The sequence below is a fragment of the Gracilinanus agilis genome, chromosome 5 (genome assembly GCF_016433145.1).
Source record: "Gracilinanus agilis isolate LMUSP501 chromosome 5, AgileGrace, whole genome shotgun sequence".
Lineage (NCBI taxonomy): Eukaryota > Metazoa > Chordata > Mammalia > Didelphimorphia > Didelphidae > Gracilinanus > Gracilinanus agilis.
Window position 1 is genome coordinate 20,187,028 of NC_058134.1, and position 22,074 is coordinate 20,209,101.

Consider the following 22,074-nt stretch of genomic DNA (forward strand, 5'->3'; position numbering starts at 1 on the left):
CCACAGCTAGGAAGTGTCTGAGGCCAGATTTGAACCCAGGACCTCCCCTCTCTGGGCCTGGATCTCCATCCACCGATGCCCTCACACATATACCTTCTTGAGAATCATCATCATACCATCTTGACAATGCAATGCCCCCCGGACCCTCTGACCCACCACCCACGCCTTCCTCTGTCCTCACTGAAGAATTCAGATTCAACCTCTTTCCTCCAATTCATAAAGCCTGGAGGAGGTGGCAGAGGAACCCAGCATCGCCATCCCACATGATCCCCAAAGCTAAAACAAACCCCCAACGTGGCAGGGAGACGCGGTTAGAAGAGATGAGAGAAAACACTGTTCTTTGTGTCCCAGGAACTGTAGATTCAGCAGAATCAAGCCGGGCTCCTTTTGTCAAGCCCACAGTAACATGACGATGGGAGAGAAGCTGTTATATAAGTCCCAGGGAGAACAGGAGTACCCAAAATAGCTCATTTAGAGAACACAGCCCCACAGTGACGGGCTCGCTCGCCTCCTTGGGCCCCCAACCCCTCCAAGGGGCTCCTGGCCCCCTCGTGTCTCTCTCTCTCTCTCTCTCTCTCTCTCTCTCTCTCTCTCTCTCTCTCTCTTCCTCTCCCCCTCCCTCTCCCTCTCTCTCTTTTCTTCTCTCTCTTTCTTTTCCTCTCTCTCTCTTCTCCCCCCCTATCTCCCCCCCCTCTCTCTTCCTCTCTCTCTCTCTCTCTGTTTCTCTGTCTCTGTCTCTGTCTCTGTCTCTCTCTGTCTCTGTCTCTCTCTCTCTGTCTCTCTCCATGGCAGCAGAGAGCCACACAGTAATAACACACATTCACAAGTGACTAGCCGGGCTCCAGAAACAGGCAGGACGAGAGAAAGAGAGAAAAAAGAGGGATCCCAGCCCAGCTCTGTGGCTGCATTCTCCTGGGACAAAGTGTGGTCATTATTGGGGGACAGGGGCATCCGGAAGAGAAGGCTGCCCTGGGGAGAAGTCCTAGGTTCCAGACCCAATTCTGACCCTTAGCTGGCTCCAAACAAATCATTTACTCAACAAAATAGTGACTCTAGACAGATCACTAAACCCTTCTGGATCTCCATTTCCTCCTATGAAAAATGGGGATAACAATCCCCATGTCGTTGTGAGGAAAATACTTTTTAAACTAAAAGATATGAGATAATGGTGAGCAGTTTTTTTCTTTTTTCTTTTCTTTTTTTTAAGTATTCATCAAAAAAGGGCAGGGAGGGGACTAGAGCTCCCAGCCTAGAGTCAGAAAAATTCATCTCTGAGAGTTCAGATCTGACCTTGGACATGTCTTAGCTGTGTGACCCTGGACAAGTCACTTTACCCCTATTGCCTTTCCCTTACCACTCTTCTGCCTTGGAACAGATACTTATCATCTATTCTAAGATAGAAGGTGAGGATTTAAACAAAAAAAGAAAGAAAGAAATGAATGACTATGGGGAGAGCCGCTGAGGATTTGGAATTTGGAATCCTCACTTGTTTAGGCTAATGAAGAAGTTTTCAGTTCTTTCCATCCTTACCTGACATTTCATTTTCTCCTTGCCTAGTCTGTGACCACACTTCTTTGCCAGCTTCTGTCATGAGTAGGACATTCTCTTGGCCAAGAACTAACTAGGATTTCAGCGGGAAGAACACGGAGCTAAGACTTTGCTCAACTGGTCACATAACCAAGGCCAAGCCATTTCCATTATTCTGGTTCTCAACGAATCCATAAAATGAAGGGGTTTGACTTCAAGATCTCTAAGGCCCCCTTCAGCCCTGACATTCTAGATAAGAAATCATTGGTCATAGAAACCCCCTTTTTAAAAAATTTATTATTTTTTAAGCTCTCACCTTCCATCTTAGAATCAATACTATGTACTGCGTGTGTGATGCTGCCATTGGTCTTCTCCTCCCCAGTCTCAGGAGTCTGCCGTCTTTATCCCAATTGCCATCCGTTTCTGTGCCGTGCTTGGTGCTCCATGTTTGTACTTGGTCCCACTGCTGGACTCCCCCCTTTCCATTCAGGGGTTGTGGTGACTTAGGAGATGAGTCTCCCCATTTTTGTGCTTGGCTTGTGGTCCTCACCACCATCAGTAAAGCCCTTTGGGCCCCTCTTCCTTGTGGTTCTCTCTTCTGCCCAGCAGCTCCTGCCCACATTTTTATGTGTGTGTGTGAGAGTGAGTGAGTCGTGTGTGAGTGTGTGAGGGAGGGAGTGCACACTGAACTCCCATATTGATCAGGGGCCAAGTCTTGTTCACTGCATCTCCACAGCATCAGCCATCCCCATCCCCTTCCCTCTCCTCCCACAGCCACCCTACTCCTGCAGGCTGTCTCCCTGGGATTCTTGACACTCAGCTTCCTCATTCTCCCTCCTGCCTCAAGTCTCTCCCCTCCCCAATCCATTCTCCCTTCAGCTGCTAAAATAATCTCTGTAAAACACAAATCTGACTTACTTTCTTGCTTGAGGAACTCCAGGGTTTTCCTTTTGTCTAAAATAACACCCAGTCCCTTCTCTGTGACATTTAAAGCCCCTCACAGTCTGGCTCCAGACGGGGTGCGCCTGATTCAATTTTTATGTTCTTCAATCTGTTCCAGCCAATTCTACTACGTGTTCTTGCCTGTGGGTGATGCTCTATCTCTCGCCTCCATCCCTTTGTACTTGCTGTCCTCTATTCAAGGAATGCTCTCCCTCCTTCTCTCCATCTTTCAGACTCCCTAGCATCCTTCAGGGTTCCACTCCAGCATCTTCTAAAATTACTTTGTATTTACTTTGTCTTTATTTTCATAGGATTATCAATGTAGAGCTGGAAGGGACCCAAGGGGCCATCGAGTCCAAACCTCTAGCTTTACAGATGAGGAAATTGAGGCCCCATCAAGCTAAGTGACTTGTCCAGGATCACACAACCTTTAAATGTCTGAGACAGGATTTTAACTTTCCTGACTCCCATTTCAGTACTCTATCCACTGAACCACTTGGCGTATATTTTATAGTTGTCTGGGACCCTTTTCTCAGTAAAATATAAACTCTCTTAGAGCAGAGATCACTGGGCTTGGGCGGCAGGAACCGCTTTCGTGTTTATTAAATGGATGAATGAGCACACACAGTGGGACTTTCTAGCATCTTCCAGGAGAGGGGCCAAGGCCCGTTGCCCTCCAGATGGCTTGGCTTCCTTGAGCATGCGTCCTCTGTGTGGGCGCCTGCAGCCCACATCCTTGTCTGGTTTTAGGGTGAGGCGAGGGGCAGCCACAGCCCCTCGCAAAACGGCTCCAGGCCATTCTGCAGGTTCTTAGGCACTGAGAGCCCAGCCTTGAAGCCATGTGGTAAACGTGGGATGCAATCGGGTCGGGAGCCAGGCACGGACGCCTGCCTGTTGTTCTTGGCACCGTCGGGTGGTTAGTAGAAAGCCTCTGTTGGGAAAGATAGCGTCTTTATCAGGAGTCTTGGTGTGGCTTGTTTTCCCTTCCTAGGCAACGCTGGGGATGTGGGAGGAGGATGAGAAGGGCCTTTCACGGACTCGTTGGCTCAGGCCCCTTAAACTGGGGTGGGATTTCCTTAACAAAATTAAGAGGGTCTGGAAATTTTGGGTCACAGTGTATGACTTAGAGGAGGAGGAAAAATTGACCAGTATGTATCTGGGCACTCCCTGTGAAATGAAGAAGACGAAATGTAAGACTTAGAGATTACCATTGACAATTTGGATCCTAAGTAACTAGAAAGTGGAATATTGGAAAATACTTTACCTGATAAGTCAGAGGACCTGGGTTCAAATCCATGATGTACTAGTTAATGCTTACGTAACCAAGAAAATGGGACTTCACTCTCCAAAACTCAGTTTCCTGGATATTGAAGGGATGGATTAGACGACCTCCAAGGTCCCATCCAGCTCTGTCTGTGATCACCTTGGGGCCTCAGTTTCCTCATTGATGGAGTCAGACTAGAGGGTCTCTAACATCCCTTCCAGATCTAAACCCAATGATAAATAATAGTATATGCTACCTCTTATAAAGCATTTTAAGATTTGCCTAGTAGGGGCAGCTAAGGGACTCAGTGGATTGAGAACCGGGCCTAGAGATGGAAGGTTCTGGATTCAAATCTGGCCTCCAACACTTCTAGCTGTGTGACCCACAGCAAATCACTCGGCCCCAAATGCTTAGACCTTGCTGCTCTTCTGCTTTGGAACCAAGATGCCATATTGATTCTAAGAAGGAAGGGAAGGGTTTTTACAAAAAGAAAGAAAATAATGCTTCCTCCCTTAGCGTCTTCCTTCCCTGTTTCTCTCCCACTCTCTATCTTTTTTCCTCTTTCTGCCCCATTCTAGTCTTAGTACAGCAGGAAGCAGGACTGTGGGAAGGAGCAGTGTGAGCTGAAGCCGCCTGTCCCAAATGAGGAAGGAGCAGTGATGGATGGAAATGAGCAAAAGGCAGCGATGGCACCAGGGTTTGGCTTGTCTTTCTCTTTCCTCATCCTGTCTTTTTCCAGACTGCCCTTCATTTCTCCCCTTTATCTACCTTATCAGCTAATGGTTTAGAGATTCCCTGAACAGACATCACCCATTTAAGGATGAATGATGACCACCATTTGCATTGCAATGTGCCTTCCATCAATAAAGAACAGGATCTGAGATACACAGTGGCTCCGATTAGGAAGAGACGGGGAGAGCCCTGCTGCCTCCTTATTTTCAAATCTCCTGCTATTGATTGGATTGAAAAAAAAAATGCTGTCTATCTGTGTGGAATGCAGGGAGAGCTCCCAAGCTTCTTGAGGACAGGGACCCCATTGCTCGTTTTATTTTTGTAACTGTCTATGACAGGATGCCATACTGGGAGCTCTTGAAGACTCTCTGATAACCTCCATGGCTCCATAAGCTCCAGGGCTGCGTTGGCAAGACCTGAGTATGATGTTATCCCTCTCAGCGTTAGGCCTGATTGGCCCGTAGCTTTGTGACTTTCTTTAGTGGATGGGAAAAAATATTTATGTGACAATTGATCTTTAATCTTGCTGAAATGTCCTCAACTAGAATTCTTCTCCCAAACTAGGTTCTCTGGCTCTCAACAGACCAGAATGGGGGCCAAGGATATTAATGGTCAAATTGATGGAGATAAAATATAAGCTATTACACTCAAAAGTTTTAAAAAAACTGAAATCTACAAGTACAAAATAGGGCAAGTCTGGCTCGACAGATGTTTGTCTGAAAAGGATCTGGGGGTTTTAATGGACTGTAAACTTGCAAAGCAGTGAAATATGTGTGGGAGCCAAGAAAGTGGGTGCAGTCTTAGGATGCATTTGCAGAGGCAAAGTGCCCAAGACTAAGAAGGTAATAATCCCATTGTACTTTTTTTTCTGGTTAGACCAAACTTGGCAGGTTGTTGTGCCGGGCATCACATTTAAAGATGGGCATTGAGAAGCTAGATGGGCAGTTAGGTAACATAGTGGTTAGAATGCCAGGCAATATAAATGCTACCTATCACAATTATTATTCATGAGAGTAGCCCAAAAGGAGGGTGGGCTGTCTCAGGAGGTAGGGAGCCCCTCCTCAATGGGAATCTCCAAGTAGAGGCTGGATACAAGTCCTTGGGGTACGGAGGCATTGGAGTGGATTCTTGTTTGGGTATGTGTTAGATTAAATCTCTCCTAAGGTTCCCTATAGCTCTGTGAGCCTATGAGCCCCAAGATCTATAGGATGTGAATAGGGGTCCCAAGCAGAAATGTTAATGTGAAGAATATTTTTTCTTCAAAATATTAAATATTGAAATCCTGAAATTGTGTAAATATCAAAAAGATTTACACGTGTGGCCATTTTTTGGTATGAACATAGATGTGGTTCCAAAATTGTATTGATTTCTCTTCCCTTCTTTCTTTGGTCTGGAGCTGTCATTTTAATCCGCATCAGGAATTTCCAGGCTGGAAACTTCCTCTTCAAGGCAGACCAGTGACTCTCTTTTTAACTTACTTTAGAGAATCCTAAGACGTTTTCCTTGGTCATATAGCAGGCAAGCCTTGATTCCAAGACCAACCAGCCTCTGGCCTCTCCACCACATTGATTCGCTGCTGCTTCTTTGGGGAAGGAATTGCCCATTTCTGCATCTTTCCTGGGCTTGTCCTTAGTTTATCTCAATAAGTTTGGACAATCCTTTCTGAGCCAAAGATTTGATCTATGGCAGGTGGAACAGAGTCAGTTATTCAGGCCCCGGGAAGAATGCTCTTAGCTAAGGACTATTTAACATCCGTAAACAATGACATTCTAAATAGGAAGGAGAGGCTTGGTAGCCCTTAAATATGCCCACATATTGCCAAAACGACTGATCAACGTTCAGGAAAACTCAGAGAGATCGCGGCGGGGGCGGTGGGGAGCCAAGCATTGTTCCAGCCCCGAATTACCATATGGCCATCTTTGTTCACCATCAGAAACCTGCCAGAGTGGTTTTTGTCCTTCTAGCGGGGTAGAAGGATGCATAATTCATGGCGAGGTGGGCTTCCCAGGGTCCGGAGTCGTGAGGGATGCCGGGCTGCTCCCGGGCACTTTTCCCGCCCTCTCCAGCGGTCCTGGCTTGGTAGGTCAGTCTGTGAAAGGCGCTCCGAAACATGGAGCGCTCTCCGAGGGCTTTGTCAGGGTCTTCTGACTCGTGCATTTGTTGTGGTAAAAGGAGGGAAGGTTCTTGGAGAGAAGCTTAGCGGAACGGGGTCCTCCTGGCTCTCGGCAGAGTTCGTTTGCATGGCGGCTGGTGCCGGGAATAATGAGACGCCTGGAAAACCCCAAACTCGGCAGTCACTCACAGCAGCCTCGGGGCGCCGGGAGGCTTTGGAGGCTGCTGGTGAGCAGAGCTGGGTGACCGCTTTCCAGCTCGCGCTCAAACGGACCCGACGTCACAGGCTCCTGGATGGTGCCTCCCCGCCCAGGTCAGTCCCGAAAACTTTGGCTCTCTTTTCTGCCCGGACGCTTCTCCTCCGAGCCCGGTCCGGGGGCTTCCCCGACAGGCATCCGGCCTCGCCTGGGTCTCTAAGGAGGAGAGGTGTGGCTGGGCCTGTCACTCATCTCTAAAATGAGCCGTTTTCCGCCGCATTTCAATGGGCTTCTTTTCTTCCCCCTGTGAGGCGGCAGGAGCTGTGGGCACAATACGAGATGCGCCGCCCCACGCCACGCCTGCGTCCCATCGTCCCATCCGGACTCTCCATTCCGCTGTCACGGCTGGGGCTTGGCAGGAAAGCAGCGCCGTCGCCTCAGAAAGGTCTTTATGGACCGTCCTGCGGCCCGATGCCGAAGGACGCCCAGGCGGCTGCCCAGGCTGTAGAATGGGCAGGGGAGGGTGGAAGACGGTGGAATCCTGGATTTAGAGCCAGAAAGAGGCCTGGAGGCTGTCCGGGACGAGGTTCTCATTTTACAGATGAGGAAACTGAGGCCCGCAGAATTGCACAGACTAGGCTGGGTGTGTTCAATGATGAAATGAAAAGCAGGGCCTGAGCAGAGGCCAGAATAGCTGTGCTGCCAGTTGGATGTGTTCGGAGAAGAGATGGCGCATCTGTTTCCTGGAAGACCCCTATCCGAAGGCCCTGGGCTGTCCAGAGCTTGGAATGGTAGATCATGGACCATTCTGGGAAAGTTGTGTTGAGGCACTTTCCTGAACGGCAATTCCCCACGTGACTTCTAGGAGAGTTTCACAGGGTGGGGGTGCTCTGGACGTCTCTCCCACTTTCAGCCCCCCCACCCCGCCCCACAACTTGTCTGGACCCCAGAAGCTCCCCCCCACCCCCATCTCTCCTCCTGACATGACGCCAATGTTGGGCTCTCATTCCATCCGGCCATTGCTCAGGAAGCCTGGGGTGCCCCCAGCCCCTGCTTACTCAAGTCCCAAATTCCTCAGATGGGGGTGGCATGATCCAGTGCCAGGAGGGCCCAGCCCAGAGCCTGGGGAATTCAGATCTGACCTGTGGGTTTGGGCACTTAAATCTTCAATCTTAAAACTAATGATTCTCCCGGAACTTCAGCTTCCTCATCTGTAAAATAGAGATGACAATAGCCAATAGCTAGCATGTATAGAGTGCTTTTATATTATGCACACACACACATATAATATGTAATCTATTACATACATCTTGCATGTAATCTATGGCACATAGGTTATATACAATCTATTCCATAGGTGTAATAGATCATCACTAACACATATAATACATAATCTATGGTACACATCTTTTGTGTAATCTGCAATCCATCATATATATGTAGGTAATATACAACCTATCACATATGTAATATATAATCTCTTACATGTGTGATACATAGTCTATTACATACACATACAATATAGAATTTATTATATTGCTGTTACATATATAATATGTACTCTAGTACACATATATAATATACAATCTCACCTATATGCACAATATATAATCTATTACATACATGTACAATATATTGTACATGTGTAATATATAATATACTATACATTTAATGTACAGTGTCTTACATATACAAACATGTATCACACTGTGTAATAGATAATCTGTTACATGTGTATTATATGTAATGTGTATAATATATCACCTCTATACTATACATTATGCAATATAGTAATATGTTAACACATTACTGCAAAAGTTGTATTACATGTATAATCTATGGATATATTAATTCTGATATTATATACATAATACATATCACATTATATTACATATATAAAATATAGGATGTTCTATGTGTAACATATTATAATATATTACATAATTCTAATATAACATTATCTTATATTTTACCTTATTTATCTTATTTTATCTTTTCAACAATCCAATGAAGTAGGTGCTGTTATTATCTCTGCTTTACAGATGAGAAAACTAAAGGTCAATGTGGTTAAATGATTTGCTTAGGACCATAGGACTAGCAGGTATATGTGGCAGGATTTGAACTCAGGTTTCCTGACTTGGTCTTTCCTTTAATTTACTATATTATATTACTATATATAATTATATAAATTGTATATGCTACATATAAATATAATTACTACATACTATCATATTGTAATGCTAATATTGCTATATTAATAGCATTTACTAATTTTAATTATGATGACTCATTCATTATTAATAGTTAACATCCTTGCTTTATAGATGAGGAAATTGAAGCCCAAAGAGTCTAAGTGGCTTGTTTTGATGATAATAGTTATAGTGTTATCATCTCCATTTGAAAAAAAAATAAAACAAACCTTTTACCTTCCTTCTTAGAATCAGTACTGTGTATTGGTTCCAAGACAGAAGAGCAATAAGGACTAAGCAATGGGGGTGAAGTTAATTGCTCAGGGTCACACAGCCAGGAAGTGTCTGAGATCAGATTTGAACCCAGGACCCATTTCTATAGGATTTGGACACCACTGGTATAGGTCAAGAGTTTGATGCTGTCTTTAGGATGTATCCTTCTGGCATGTGTCATCTCATGTCATTCCATCTGGGGTTGGGGGGATGGTTGGCCAGGATTAGAGATCTGGGACCAGCCAGTTGGGGGGTTGAGCCTGAGGGATGTTGGGGGTCAGAGAAGGCACTGCTGGCCCTAACTCTGTGCTGCCATCATTTCAGGGTACCTGTGGTTAGAACAGGTTAAATAGAGACTCGAGAGTCAACCCTGTGGGCACGGGCAGGGCAGCCCTGGCACTAGAACCCAGGAGGTCAGATGGTGCGAGCATGCAGGCATGATGACAGCTGGCATTCCAACAAGGCAACCAGCCTCGTCTCCTTCAAATGGTTCTGTTTCTGCACGGACCCATGGGGATACCCATTTAAGACAATTAAGGTTTACTTGCATTGTCTAATTTGATTAGAACCTAATTTAAGAAGCAGCTCGGTGACTCAATGAATAGGCAGGTCTGGAGAGAGGAGGTTCTAGGTTCAAATCTGACCTCAGATACTTCCTAGCTGGGTGACTCTGAGCAAGTCACTTCCCCCACACTGCTTAGTCCTTACTGCTCTTCTGCCTTGGAACCACTACATAATATCGATTCTGAGACAGAAGGGAAGGATTTTTTAAATTTTTAATTAATTACTTTTTTTTAAACCCTTACTTTCTGTCTTAGAATCAGTACTATGTATTAGTTCTAAGACAGAAGAGCGGTAAGGGCTAGGCAATGAGGGTGAAGTGACTTGCCCAGGGTCACACAGCTAAGAAGTGTCTGAGGCCAGATTTGAACTTGGGACCTCCCATCTCTTAGGCCTGGCTCTCCATCCACTGAGCCACCCAGCTGCCCCCAGATTTTTTAAATAGGAAAAAAAGATATGAATTTAATCATTAAAATATCATCCAAAATGAGCTAGACTCTAGAGCAAGGATGAGTTCTCCTCTGGATGTGAGGATGAGCAACCTTAGAAATAGGAGAGAGAGAGAGAGAGACAGACAGACAGACAGACAGACAGACAGAGACAGAGACAGATGGAGGAGAAGGAGGAGGAGGAGGTTGGGGAGATGTATGAGGGGTGTTATGGAAAATAATTACATTTAACTAAGAGCAGAAGTTCTTAAACTGAGGTCTGTGAACTTTAAAAAATTGGTAACTTGTGAGTTGGCTATAGGGGGTGGGGAGGTTTGGGGGAGAGGGAAAAAACTAGGGGAAAATATTCAAAATTAAATAAAATTTAAAATTAAAAAAAAAAGAACCCAACAAGACTTGAAAAAAATTGGTAACTTTCAGTTTAATCTATTTCCTATTTATGCTACTTTTTTTACTTTATTCATTTAAAAGCATTATTAGAGAAGGGTCCATAGGGCCAAAGGGATCCCTGACACAAGGCATGCCCATTCCAGAGGCCAAGAACAGCGAGGTTGCCCGTGATGAACCCAGAACCTGGCTGAGGTGGAAGCCGGAGTCCATGGGAGTATTTTCACAGTGTTTCCAGTTAAGTCATTACTGGAGGAAATATGTGAAACATTTCAAAGGAGGCTCGTTTTCTCAGCTGCTGCTGAATTCTGATTGCTTTGAGCAGCCCAGATGTAGAGGACCTTTCTGAGGCTGCCCGGGGGGAGCTCGTGCCCTTTAAAGGGAAGCCTGCTGTGTCCATCACCTGCACGTTCCGAAGGTCATGCCTTGGCCAGACGGCGAAGGCTGTGGACTCTGAGGCTCTGAATCAAGGAGGGGGAATGCTAACCAGACCTGGAGGCATTTCTGTGCGAGACCTCGTAGGGCATTTGAAGTTCACATGCCATGGCTAAATATTCCTTGCTTGGAGCCAGCCTTTGGAAAATATTGACACAGGGAGGTTCAGATTCATCAGGAGCCTACATTCCTCATATGAGGGAAGCAGAGCAGCCTGCTGCGACAATGTTAGGGCCAGGCTGAGGGGCTGCACCTGGGAGATGCTTGGGACAGGAAACTCAGAATAGGAAATATCTCTACCAAGGAAGACCTTGAAGGCTTCGTTCAGAGGTAAAACCTAAAACTCAGTGCAATAATAATTATCGTGTATGTGTGTGGTTGGGTAAGGAGAGTTGGTTTCTGACTAATTGACTTCCCCCATCAATCCCCTTGTTGATGGAGTCACAGAAAACAAGAGGCAGAGGAGGTCTTAAAACTAAAAAGGAATCCTTTTTAAGTGTGAGGACGTTTTCTTTGAATGGGGACAGCCAACATGCTCCTGATTCCCCTTAAAAGTCTGGTGAACTCATCGGCCTATTATTATCCACCTATTATTTGTGGTGACTTTGTGAACTGAGGAGAGGGGTAGAAAGGAAGGAGAGATCAGTTGGAGAGTCCAATGACCACTTTCCACACTAAGAATGGTCAAAATCCCACATAATTCCACTTCAGTCGTTCAGTGATTTCTTGGATCCAGGTACTTCTTTCATTGATGTAGCTCTGAGCCCCCACACTGGTGCTGAATTTCCTTCCAGCTTTTAGGTCTCTGATTTTGACTTGGTTGGTTCTTCAGGAGTTGCTGTAGCTGAAACATTCCTTCAGCAACTGACCTAGGGATGAGGTATGATGAGTTTTCCTTTTCTGCTAAAAAGAAAATAATATTTGCTTTCAAACATACACAAGAAATATTAACCCAAACTGCATTTGGGCTTGGAGTAGTGATGCCTGGTCAGCATTTAACCTTTGATTCTTCCAAGCAATGTGACCCTTGGGCAAATCTGAGAGCCCTAAAGATCTAGAAGGGGCCCAGGGACCGTCTGGTCTCGTCTCCTCTTTTTATCTATAAGGAGTCCCAGAGAGAGGGGACTTGCCCAGGATCACATAAGCAGTGAATTCTGAGTCAAGATTCAAATCCTGCTTCTCTGACTCCATACCAGTCCTTGTGGAGCATTTTCCCCCAAAGTACCACGAGAATGTTTCGTGGAATTCTCCGTGTTCTAATCCTCCTGCCATATCCAGCTGAGGAATCACCCTGAGTCAAGGGGCTCGGGGTAGAGGGGAGCGTTAGACACACATTCAGGGCTCTACTTTTTTCTTCAGAGTAAATACTGGCCTGCAATGGAGCAGCCTTGCAGAAGCCTCGTGGCCCATCGTGGTGCTCTCCTCCTCCTCCTCCTTCTCCTTCCTGGCCAGTTTTCTGTTTCATAAAACTGGGAGAACAAAGCCTGCTTAGCCGAGATAAAGTGGATCCGTGGCGTCAGGTTTGCTGTGGCTGGCCTCGCTCAGGCGGGCCCTTGGCAAAGCCTCCTGCCCCTGAGGAGATCCCGCAGCCTTGGGCAGCCTCTCTCAGACGTTCTCCCTGGCTCACCAAAGGTCTCTTAGCTTTCAGTTATTGACTCCAGGGGCAGCTGGGTAGCTCAGTGGATGGAGAGTCAGGCCTAGAGTCCTGGGTTCCAATCTGGCCTCAGCCACTTCCCAGCTGGGTGACCCTGGGCAAGTCACTTGACCCCCATGGCCCACCCTGACCACTCTTCCACCTAGGAGCCAATACACAGAAGTTAAGGGCTTAAAAAAATAAAATAAATTATTGACACCATCCCCCCAGAAGAGACTCGGGGGAGTTTGCTGATAACTCGGTTTCTGATCAAATGTTCTCTTCAGGTGGTGGGAGAGTGGGTAGAGCCACAAGATGGCGGGGCGCCGTCTGCTTTTGTTTTTTCCAAAAGAAAATCCCCCGCGCTCCGGAAGCCTCCGGAAGGAGGGGTGCTCGGCCCATGTGGTCTCTCCCCTTGTGGCCTTTCTGTGAAGAGAAGCTGCTGCCTTCTGGGGAGTTCTCGGTAATTAAACCTGAGACGGGGGTTCATCATTATTTAAGGGAGCGCAGGGGGTGCTTGCAATTAGTCTTCTGAACAGTTTTCCCCTTTTTGGCCAAGTTCTTCGAGAGAAAAGGGGCCGATCATCGCCCCGAGCCTCCGTGGGGGCAGCAGAGCCTCCCCTGGCCTCCTCCGCGGCACCCCACAAGCCAGGCCTCCGGAGGGCTTTTCTTGGACGGCGACACGGGAAGGGGGGGCAGAGCAGCTTTTCCATGTTGTGGGCTAATCGGCGGCATGACCAGGCGGGCTCCGGGGCAGCTTTTGTCTGGCTTCTATTTAACCGAAGGGGAAAGGTTGGCCTTGAGAGGGAAATCTCCCAGAGAGGGAAGGGGCGAGAGCCCTCGTGGAACGTGACAGGAACGGGAATGGGGGGCCTGCTGGGGGGAAGGGCAGGAATAACGGGGAGGGAGTCCCCGAAGGTTCATCCTTGGCTGGGGGGTTCCTTGGAGAGGTGGCCTGGCGACACGTCCAAGGTCACTCGGCAGGCCGTGGGGACAGTGGAGGGGGCTGCCCAGGAAGCAGAGCCGCTCTGAGCTGGAATCTGGGGGGCCACATGCCAAGCCAGCTTCAGCACTCAGGCTGAATCGCCTTGGACAAGTCACCTCACCTCCCGAGACTTCCTCAGGAGTCACCCCAAGCCCAGGGGAAGGGAAATTGGCTGTCCTTGGCCCCAGTGGGCGCGTGGCTGGAACGTTCTCCCCAGTTCTGAGGGAGGAGAAGCAAAAATACCCACTGATGAGCCCCTGGCTTGTGCCAGGGTCGGGCTAAGGCTCAAAGAGACCGTGTGTGTGTGTGTGTGTGTGTGTGTGTGTGTGTGTGTGTGGAGCTCTTTGCACACCTCAAAGCCTACAGAGGCCTTTTGGTTCTTGATCTCGCCGCAAACCCCAAGCCCGGGGCAGATTAGGGAGGCTTTTAAGGCATACAGAGGACTTTGCCTTCCTTATTGCACCTGCGCACCTCGGCCTGGAAAGGCGGGTCCTGAGGGCGTCCTTACTTCCATTTTGCAGACCAAGAAGTGGGCTGCGGACATGGGAAATGCGGCCAATCTGTCCGAGGTGGGATTGGAACCCGGGTCTCAGCCGTGCCACGGCCAGCCCTGTTATCAGAGTGGTGAGACCCCGAGTTCTGCTCCTGGGGTCCAAGGCCTCTCTGATCAGGCGGGCCCTTCCAGGGTCACCCCGGAGCAATGTGGGGCGCACATATATGCAGATGTACATGTCTGTGGGTGACTGCTGGGCAGGGAGGCGAGACCCACGTTCAGTCTTCTTTTGTTTCCAGAATGGAGAAATCAATTTAATTCCGTTTTTTTAATTTTTTTAATTCAGTTAACTTCAGGGTTTTCCTTAGAATCTCTTCTGTGCCAGGCACTAGGGACGTCCAGCTGGAAAGGGAGCAGAGCCGTGCCCTGAAGGGGCCCGGGTGCCCCTCGGTGGGGGGGGGGCTGTGCAACCCCCCCAGGCAAGGAGACGGTGACTGTTTGGAAAGGGAGAGCCCCGAGAGCTTCAGGAAGGCCTCCCTGAGGGGCAGCCTTGGAAGGAAGTGGAACGGAGGCGGCCATGCCGTCCGGGGAGGGGGGCTCCTTGTGGAGAGCCACCGAGGTGGGCTGTGGGATCCCTTTAGCTCTAAAAAGTCTCTGAACTGTCTGTCCTGGAAGTGGAGGCTCTTTTCTCTGCACTAGCTGCACCTCAGCGCAGGCCTGGAGCATTCCGGGCACGAGGGCTTCCCCTGCGCTTCCTTAGCGGTGCCCTCGGGCCGAGGCGCCCCTTCCCTGAGATAAGCCAGCAATAAAGTTTATTGGCCTTGGAAGAGCCAATAAACTGTGCGCACATAGATAGAGCCGGCCCTGCCTCCTGCACTTTGGCACGCGGTGTGTAAGGGGAGACGGGCAAAAGCAGCCCAGCGCCAGGGGATGGGGCACCCGGCCAGGGGGGCCTTCGGGGCGCCTCTGCTCTCTGCTCAGGTCTGTCTCCCCTTGGGCTTACCTTTAGTAAGTAAGCTCCTACTGTGTGCTAGCTACTGGGGACACCAAGACAACCACGCCAAACGCCCGGCTCTCCGGCTTCTCTCCTGTGAAGTAAATGACCGTCTGTAAGCGAGCCCGACGTCATATAGTGCCAGCCTCACTTCTGGTGCTTAGCACGGTGCCTGGCACCCGGGAGGGCATTAACAAGTGTTTCTTGACTTCGCCTCAAAGCATTTATCTCATTTGAAGTTCATAATGACCTGGGAGGTAGGTGTTATTATCACCATTTTACAGATGAGAAAACCGAGGCTTGGGTTGACGTGACTCATCCTAGGAGCCTACATTTCAAGGTGAAGTCTTGGGGTCATCTAGTCCAGCCCCTTCATTTTCACATGAGACTGAGGTCCAGGCAAGTAAAATGACTTGACAAGGTTGCAAAGATAATAAATGAGATTTGAACCCATGTCTTCTGGCTCTTGAGTCTATCAAGACTGAAAGCAACTAAACAACAACAAACTTCTGACTCTAGAGCCCTTGATCAAGTCTTTAGTTTCTTGGGGCCAAAGTTTCCTTATCTGTAAAATCAGGAGATTGAAGTAAGTGCCCCACTTTAGATCTAGGACCTTGATGGACCTCAGTTTCCTCATCTGTAAAACCAGGAGGTTGGAGTTCTGAGGTCTCTTCCAGCTCTTGGTCTATCTAGGATTCTAGTAGTAGGTAGTTTGGCACGATCCAAGAGTGCCCCAAAGGGAGTTCCACGTACTAAGGTCAGAAAGGTCTTTGGGAGCCAGCACGAGAAGGTCTCTAAATGCCGAGGAGCATCTGTATTGATCCCGGAGTCTGTAGGGAGCCAGCGAAGTTTCTTGAGGATGGTCAGAGAGGACATGATCTCCCTGCCGTGCCCTTCCCAGCGGTTTTCCCGCTTGCCTTGCCCGACCTGGTCCTGCTGCTCCGGCCACAGTGAGTCTTACTTGATGACTCCGTTTGAAAGCACGCCCGAGAGGCCCGGGAAGAGCGATGACTATTTTTAGCCGTAGTTCTGCCCATTAACTCTGAACACCTCTAAGTGCCTAGACATCAATAAGCAAATATTTATCGTGTATCTATCTCATGCCAGGCACCACCTCTGGGCACCAGGCATGGATTCCTGCCCTCAGATAAGCCATAGGCACCAGAAATAATGGCAGCCACTCTACCAGGCGGTGCCTGGGGTAGGCTAAGAGCCCTGGGCAGTGTGGGGAGGAAGCGAGGGTCCAAATCCCACCTCTGACACTTACCAGCTTTGGGACTCTGGACAAGTCACTTTATGTGCTTCTTTGCACCCAACACATAGTAGGTGCTTGATAAATAGTGACTGATGGACTGGACGGCCTCCCAAGAAGTGCTGCCCCCAAGCAATCTCCTAAACGGCAGAGCAGATTCTATCAGTCTTGGGAGAGGGAGTTCTGGTCCAAAGCGAAAACTGAGGCAAAGATACAGGCACGGACAGGGAACGGAGAAGGCCCCGGTCTTCCTCCTGCTCTCCATCCTTCTTCCCAAGGGGGATGGGTTCCCTCTCAGCAAACCTTCATTTCCATAAAGGAACCAGCATTACCATCAAGACATTTTTTACGGTCATTAAAGACAATGAAAGCAGCGATTTGTTTTGATTTGGGGGCAGCCGAGACGTTAAATTTCAGTCCGAACTGCTGGCGTGCAGTTAGACAGAGCCGGCTTTCTATCTTTCTGCTGGGGAGGGCTGGGCTTTTCTTTGAACAACCTCCTCCCTTGGCAGCCGGCCCTGTTGGTTTGCAAATGCAGGAGGTACATCTTGGGGGACTGGAAGTGCTTCGCCAGAATCAGGCTTGTTGGGGGACGGCTGGGCTCCCCGATCTCTCTCCCCGGGCGCCACTCACGTGCCTTTATTTCCCTGCCCGAGCCCCGTGCCCATCTGCAGGGTGAGAGGTTTCCATCCGGAAGGACCTCGGGGCTAGGCAGGCTCCTCTGTCCTTTCCCAGCTGAGGAAAGAGACACCCCGAATGGCCACACGGACGCCCCCTCGCTAGATCATTCATCTTTGAACTGAGCAAGGTCCGAAAGGGGATTTGTTAGATTCCGACTCTTGGGGCTAGTGGAGAGCTATGGGCGTGTCGTAGGAGGTCATTCATTCAGGCAATCAGTGACTATTTATTAAGCACCTACTATGTGCCGGGCGATGTGTGCGGGGCAGGTGATAAGAGGACAAGAAGGAAATAAAGAAGAATGAAGCTGAGCTATTGCCCTTTCACTTGGGACAAAAACAGCGGGAATCAGGAGCGGGTAGTGCTGAGGAAAGACTGGCAGAGGGCACGAGGCTCTTACCTAGAATGTCTAACACCTGGCACATAGTAGGTACTCAATAAGTGTTTGTTGATTGATTCATCGTATTCATAACTTTCACCACTGCAGCTGGGGTAGGGAAGAGATAAAAAACCACTCGCTGTGGTCCTTCTCCCAAAAAGGAAATCGTTCTACAAAAAAAAAAAAATCATACGTAGGATCACAGGACTGGATCTAGAAGGGGGCTTACAGGCCATCTTGTCCAACCCCTTTATTTAACAGGTGAGGAAACTGAGGCCCACAGAGGTTAAATGACCTGCCTAAGGTGACCCGTAATAAGTGGCAGATCAGGGATCGGTACCCCTGGGGTTCTTTTGACTCCAAGCCCAGCCCTTTTTTTTTATATATATTATCCAGCTCATATTTGAATCTTCTCTAATTTGCACACCCTGGTCGGGCTGCTTTTCTGTCCCAGGAGCTCCGGCTTGACACTTCCTTGGCATGCAGACACAGCCACAAAGGATGGCAGTTTAGAAGCTGGAGTTGCCAGAAAAGCAGTTAACAGCCGGCCGAGCAGGAGCCTGGCTGCCCGGCAGGCAGGACCCTCGGTTTGGGGCTGGCCGAGGGCTCTGGACTCCGGGTCCCAGCAGCGTGCCCTGAGAACAGATGTGGCCGCTGGGCAAAGTTATTCAATGTAACGTCCAGATTCTAGACAGTGTCAGCAGCCAGGAAGGATCGAGACGGGCCTCAGGCTCTGCTTGGAAGGCATTAAAGAATGTTATTGAGGGAAGGGAGGGAGGGGGTGCATTCCAGGTCTGAAGGACCTCTGGGCAAAGCCAGGGATCCTCTGGTTCCCTTAATTGTTTTAATTAATTCATTCTCTATTTTAATTGGATTTGAAATTTATCTGAAATTCACGTAGACTTGAAGTTTCTAAAATAAGCCACCCAACAATTAGATGTCAATGCAAAAAACATTTTAATGCTGGTTTCAAAAATGTTTTTATATTTATTGTATATACATATATAATATTTATACAGGTATTGGGCAGCTTGGTGGTAAGGTGGATAGGGTGAAGGGCTTGGAGTCAGGAAGACCCGAGTTCAGATCCAGACTCGAACACTTACTCGTTGTGTGACTTTGCTGATCTCTAACTTTCCTTCTAGCTCTATAATATGGTGGGAAAGAGTATTGGATTTGGAATTAGAAGCCCTGGGAGCTCTAAATGACCTTGTGAACACCATTCATTTCCCCCTGGCCTCCGTTTCCTCATCTGTAAAATGGAGGAGCTAAACTTGATGGCCCTTTCAGTTCTTTGTGATGTGGGGACAATATTGGGGAAAGCCAGGCAATTGGCTGATACTTCAGCTTTCACCGTCATGATGCCTCTGGACTTTAAGAAGCCAACTTCCAGGGGCAGTTGATGGCTCCTTGTATAGAACTGGTAGGAGGGAGGTCCTGGGTTCAAATATGACCCCAGATACTTCCTAGATGTGTGACTCTGGGCAAGTCACTTAAACCTTATTGCCTAAGCTCTCTTCTGCCTTGGAAACAATACACAGTATTGATTCCAAGACAGGAGGTAAAGGGTTAAAAACAAGAAAGAAAGAAAGAAAGAAAGAAAGAAAGAAAGAAAGAAAGAAAGAAAGAAAGAAAGAAAGAAAGAAAGAAAGAAAGAAAGAAAGAAAACAGAAACCTGCTTCTCCAACTCCTGCACTTCCCCCGCCCCACAAAGGAAAAGAACACAAATTCGTTTAGACTCGAGGTTTAGACCAACAATGTGGCCCCAAAGGCTCTATGGCATCCTGGACTCTGATGGGCCACCCCAACCCCTGGGACCCAGAGCTGTGTCAGGGCGTTGGATGATGGTGGGCTTCCGCCACCCAGAGATGTGATGCGAGTGCTAGATTTAGCTCCCGCTTTCTATTTTTATTTCCTTTTGGCCCTCTCAGAGGCTCAGGCCTTGTGCCCAGGGCCCTGGGCTAGCACACGCTGCTCTGCTCCAGGGCCTGGGAGAGCCCATCCTGAGCTGGCAGCAGGCAGAAGTCCGGCGAATCTCAGTACAGAACCAGCAGAGAGCGGGCAAGTCACAGAATCAGGGACAACAGAAAGGCAGCCGAGCCTCTGAAGGAAGCATTTTCTCTCCATGTAGTTTTCACAGAGCTGATGTAGACACAGAAGGATACAGTGAGGCTGAGTTCTCCTTGGACTGCCGAGTTGTCGAATCTGAGAATCAGGCTGGAGGTGGCACACAGTGACAGAAGGAGGCAAAAAGACCTCAGGTCAAATCCTGCCTCAGATACTTACTAGCTGGGTGACCCTGGACAAGTCACTTAAGCTTGTCCTGCCTCAGTTGCCTTATCTGTAAAATGGTGATAACACTTGTGGTATGTAACTTCCTGGGGTCGTATCTAAAGGGCACTGCAAACCTTAAAGTGCTGGGGATTTAAACACCAGCCATAGTTGTTCAAGTTCTCCCTTGATTGTGGGCTAGAAGCTAGAGGAGCTCTCGGAGGTCATCTGGTCTGAACACTATCTGGAACATGAAATCCATCACCAGCATCTATTTTAAGTAGTTCATCTGGATGGATGGGTGGGAGGGAAGGAGAGAGAGAGAGAGGAGAAAGAGAGAGGGAGAGGGACAGAGAAATGAGAGACAGGGAGACAGGCACGGGAAAGAGCAGATAGACAGACAGACAGAGGAAGAGAATGAAGAGAGACCAAGGAAGGGGGGAGGAAGAGAAGAAAGAAAAAGATTGAGGTGGGGTAGGAAGAGAGAGGTAGACAGAGAGAAGATGGAAGAAGGGAGATAGTGAGAGATAGGGGATGGGGGAAAGAGAGAGAGAGAGAAGGAAGGAGGGAGAGAGGAAGAGAGAGAGAGAGAGAGAGAGAGAGAGAGAGAGAGAGAGAGAGAGAGAGAGAGAGAGAGAGAGAGAGAGAGAGAGAGAGAGTTAATTCAGCATTCACCATGTGCCAGGCACTGGAACTAGAGAAAGAAATATAAAGATAGTTCCTGCCCCCAAAGAGCTGGCTTTCTAAGGGGGGCACCGACAATGCATATCCATGTAGCATCGTGTACAGACTGGTTGAAAAGAGTGAACATGGTGTAGATGTCTGGTTCTGGCAAGACAAGGCAAGAACTCATTTATCAGAGCCTGGAGTGCCAAGGTCAGAATCCAAGGTTCCTGAAGAGGAGAGATAGGGATGATGCCAGAAATCCTGCAGCATGACATGGAGATGAAGAACACTGAACTTGTAAGGAAGCCCATAAAGGATTAGAAAGTATCTTAGACTTAAGAGACCTCAAGAGCTGAGTTCAGATCCCACCTCTAGCACTAGCTGGGAGTGGGGGGTGGGGTAAGAGTTCCAGCCAGTGGGCCTTTGAGTCTCCTTTTCCTACTTTGTAGAATGGAGGTAAGAATACCCGTGGCACTTCCTTCACAAGGTCCTGGTGAGGCTCGAAGGGAATCGCAGCTGTAAAGCTTTGAAAATGTTATCTGAGGATCAGCTGGGTTGCTCAGTGGTTTGAGAGCGCTGCCTAGCTGGGTGGCCCCTGTTGCCTAGCCCTCACCTTTCTTCTGCCTTGGCACTGATACACAGACAGAGTAGGGAAGGGTTTGCTGCTGCTGTTGTGGTTTAATTAACGCAGGAATACAAGTTTGTGCTACTTATATTATCTCATAAAAGAATTTGGCCTTTGTGAAATCTCATTGGTTCTTTAAACAACCAGGCTAGACCTAAACTGGTAATAAAATCTTTGGAAGGCCCTCTGGGGGGCAACCTGAACAAACAGGCGTTTTTTTTTCTTTTTAATTTAAACCCTTAACTTCTGTGTATTGGTTCCTTGGTGGAAGAGTGGTCAGGGTGGGCAATGGGGGTCAAGTGACTTGCCCAGGGTCACACAGCTGGGAAGTGTCTGAGGCCGGATTTGAACCTAGGACCTCCCATCTCTAGGCCTGGCTCTCCATCCACTGAGCTACCCAGCTGCCCCCCATAGCCCAGACTTCTTGAGCTGGTAGAGAATCAGAAGACCACCACATTGTGGTGGAATGCTTATTTACCAACATTGGGAGGACTGCAGCAAGTACAGTCATTGTGTAATCCGATCTGTGGAGGGTGAATGAGGCCATCCTTGGAAGCCCTTTGACCCAGAACAGCTTTCTCCAGGTGAGGGATGTGGCCCCCTCTGCTCTCGGGTTGTTCCCAGGTTTTTATTTCCCAGAAGAAGAATAGGAAATGCTGTTTAATATCACGTAAGGGAGCCCTCTGGTGGGAACATTCTGAGGCCACTGTGCCTTGCGTGTTCCAAAAAACGTGGAGAAACCAGAGTAAGAGGAGAAAAGAGCCCCCAAAATTGAGACTTGGAGGTCGAATTACATCATACCAACATGTGTGTCTTCACGTGAAACCTCTCAGTGGCTTGGGAATATTGAACCAGCAGATCTCAAGGGCTTGGGAAGACTATGTCAATAGATATTTGAACTAGAACTAGAAATATTGAGGGCCCATTTGGCAACCCATGTTGAGGGTGTCAGTGATAAAGCCAGAGAGCCACTTTGTTAAGAAATGGAAGCGGGCAGCTGGGTAGCTCAGTGGATGGAGAGTCAGGCCTA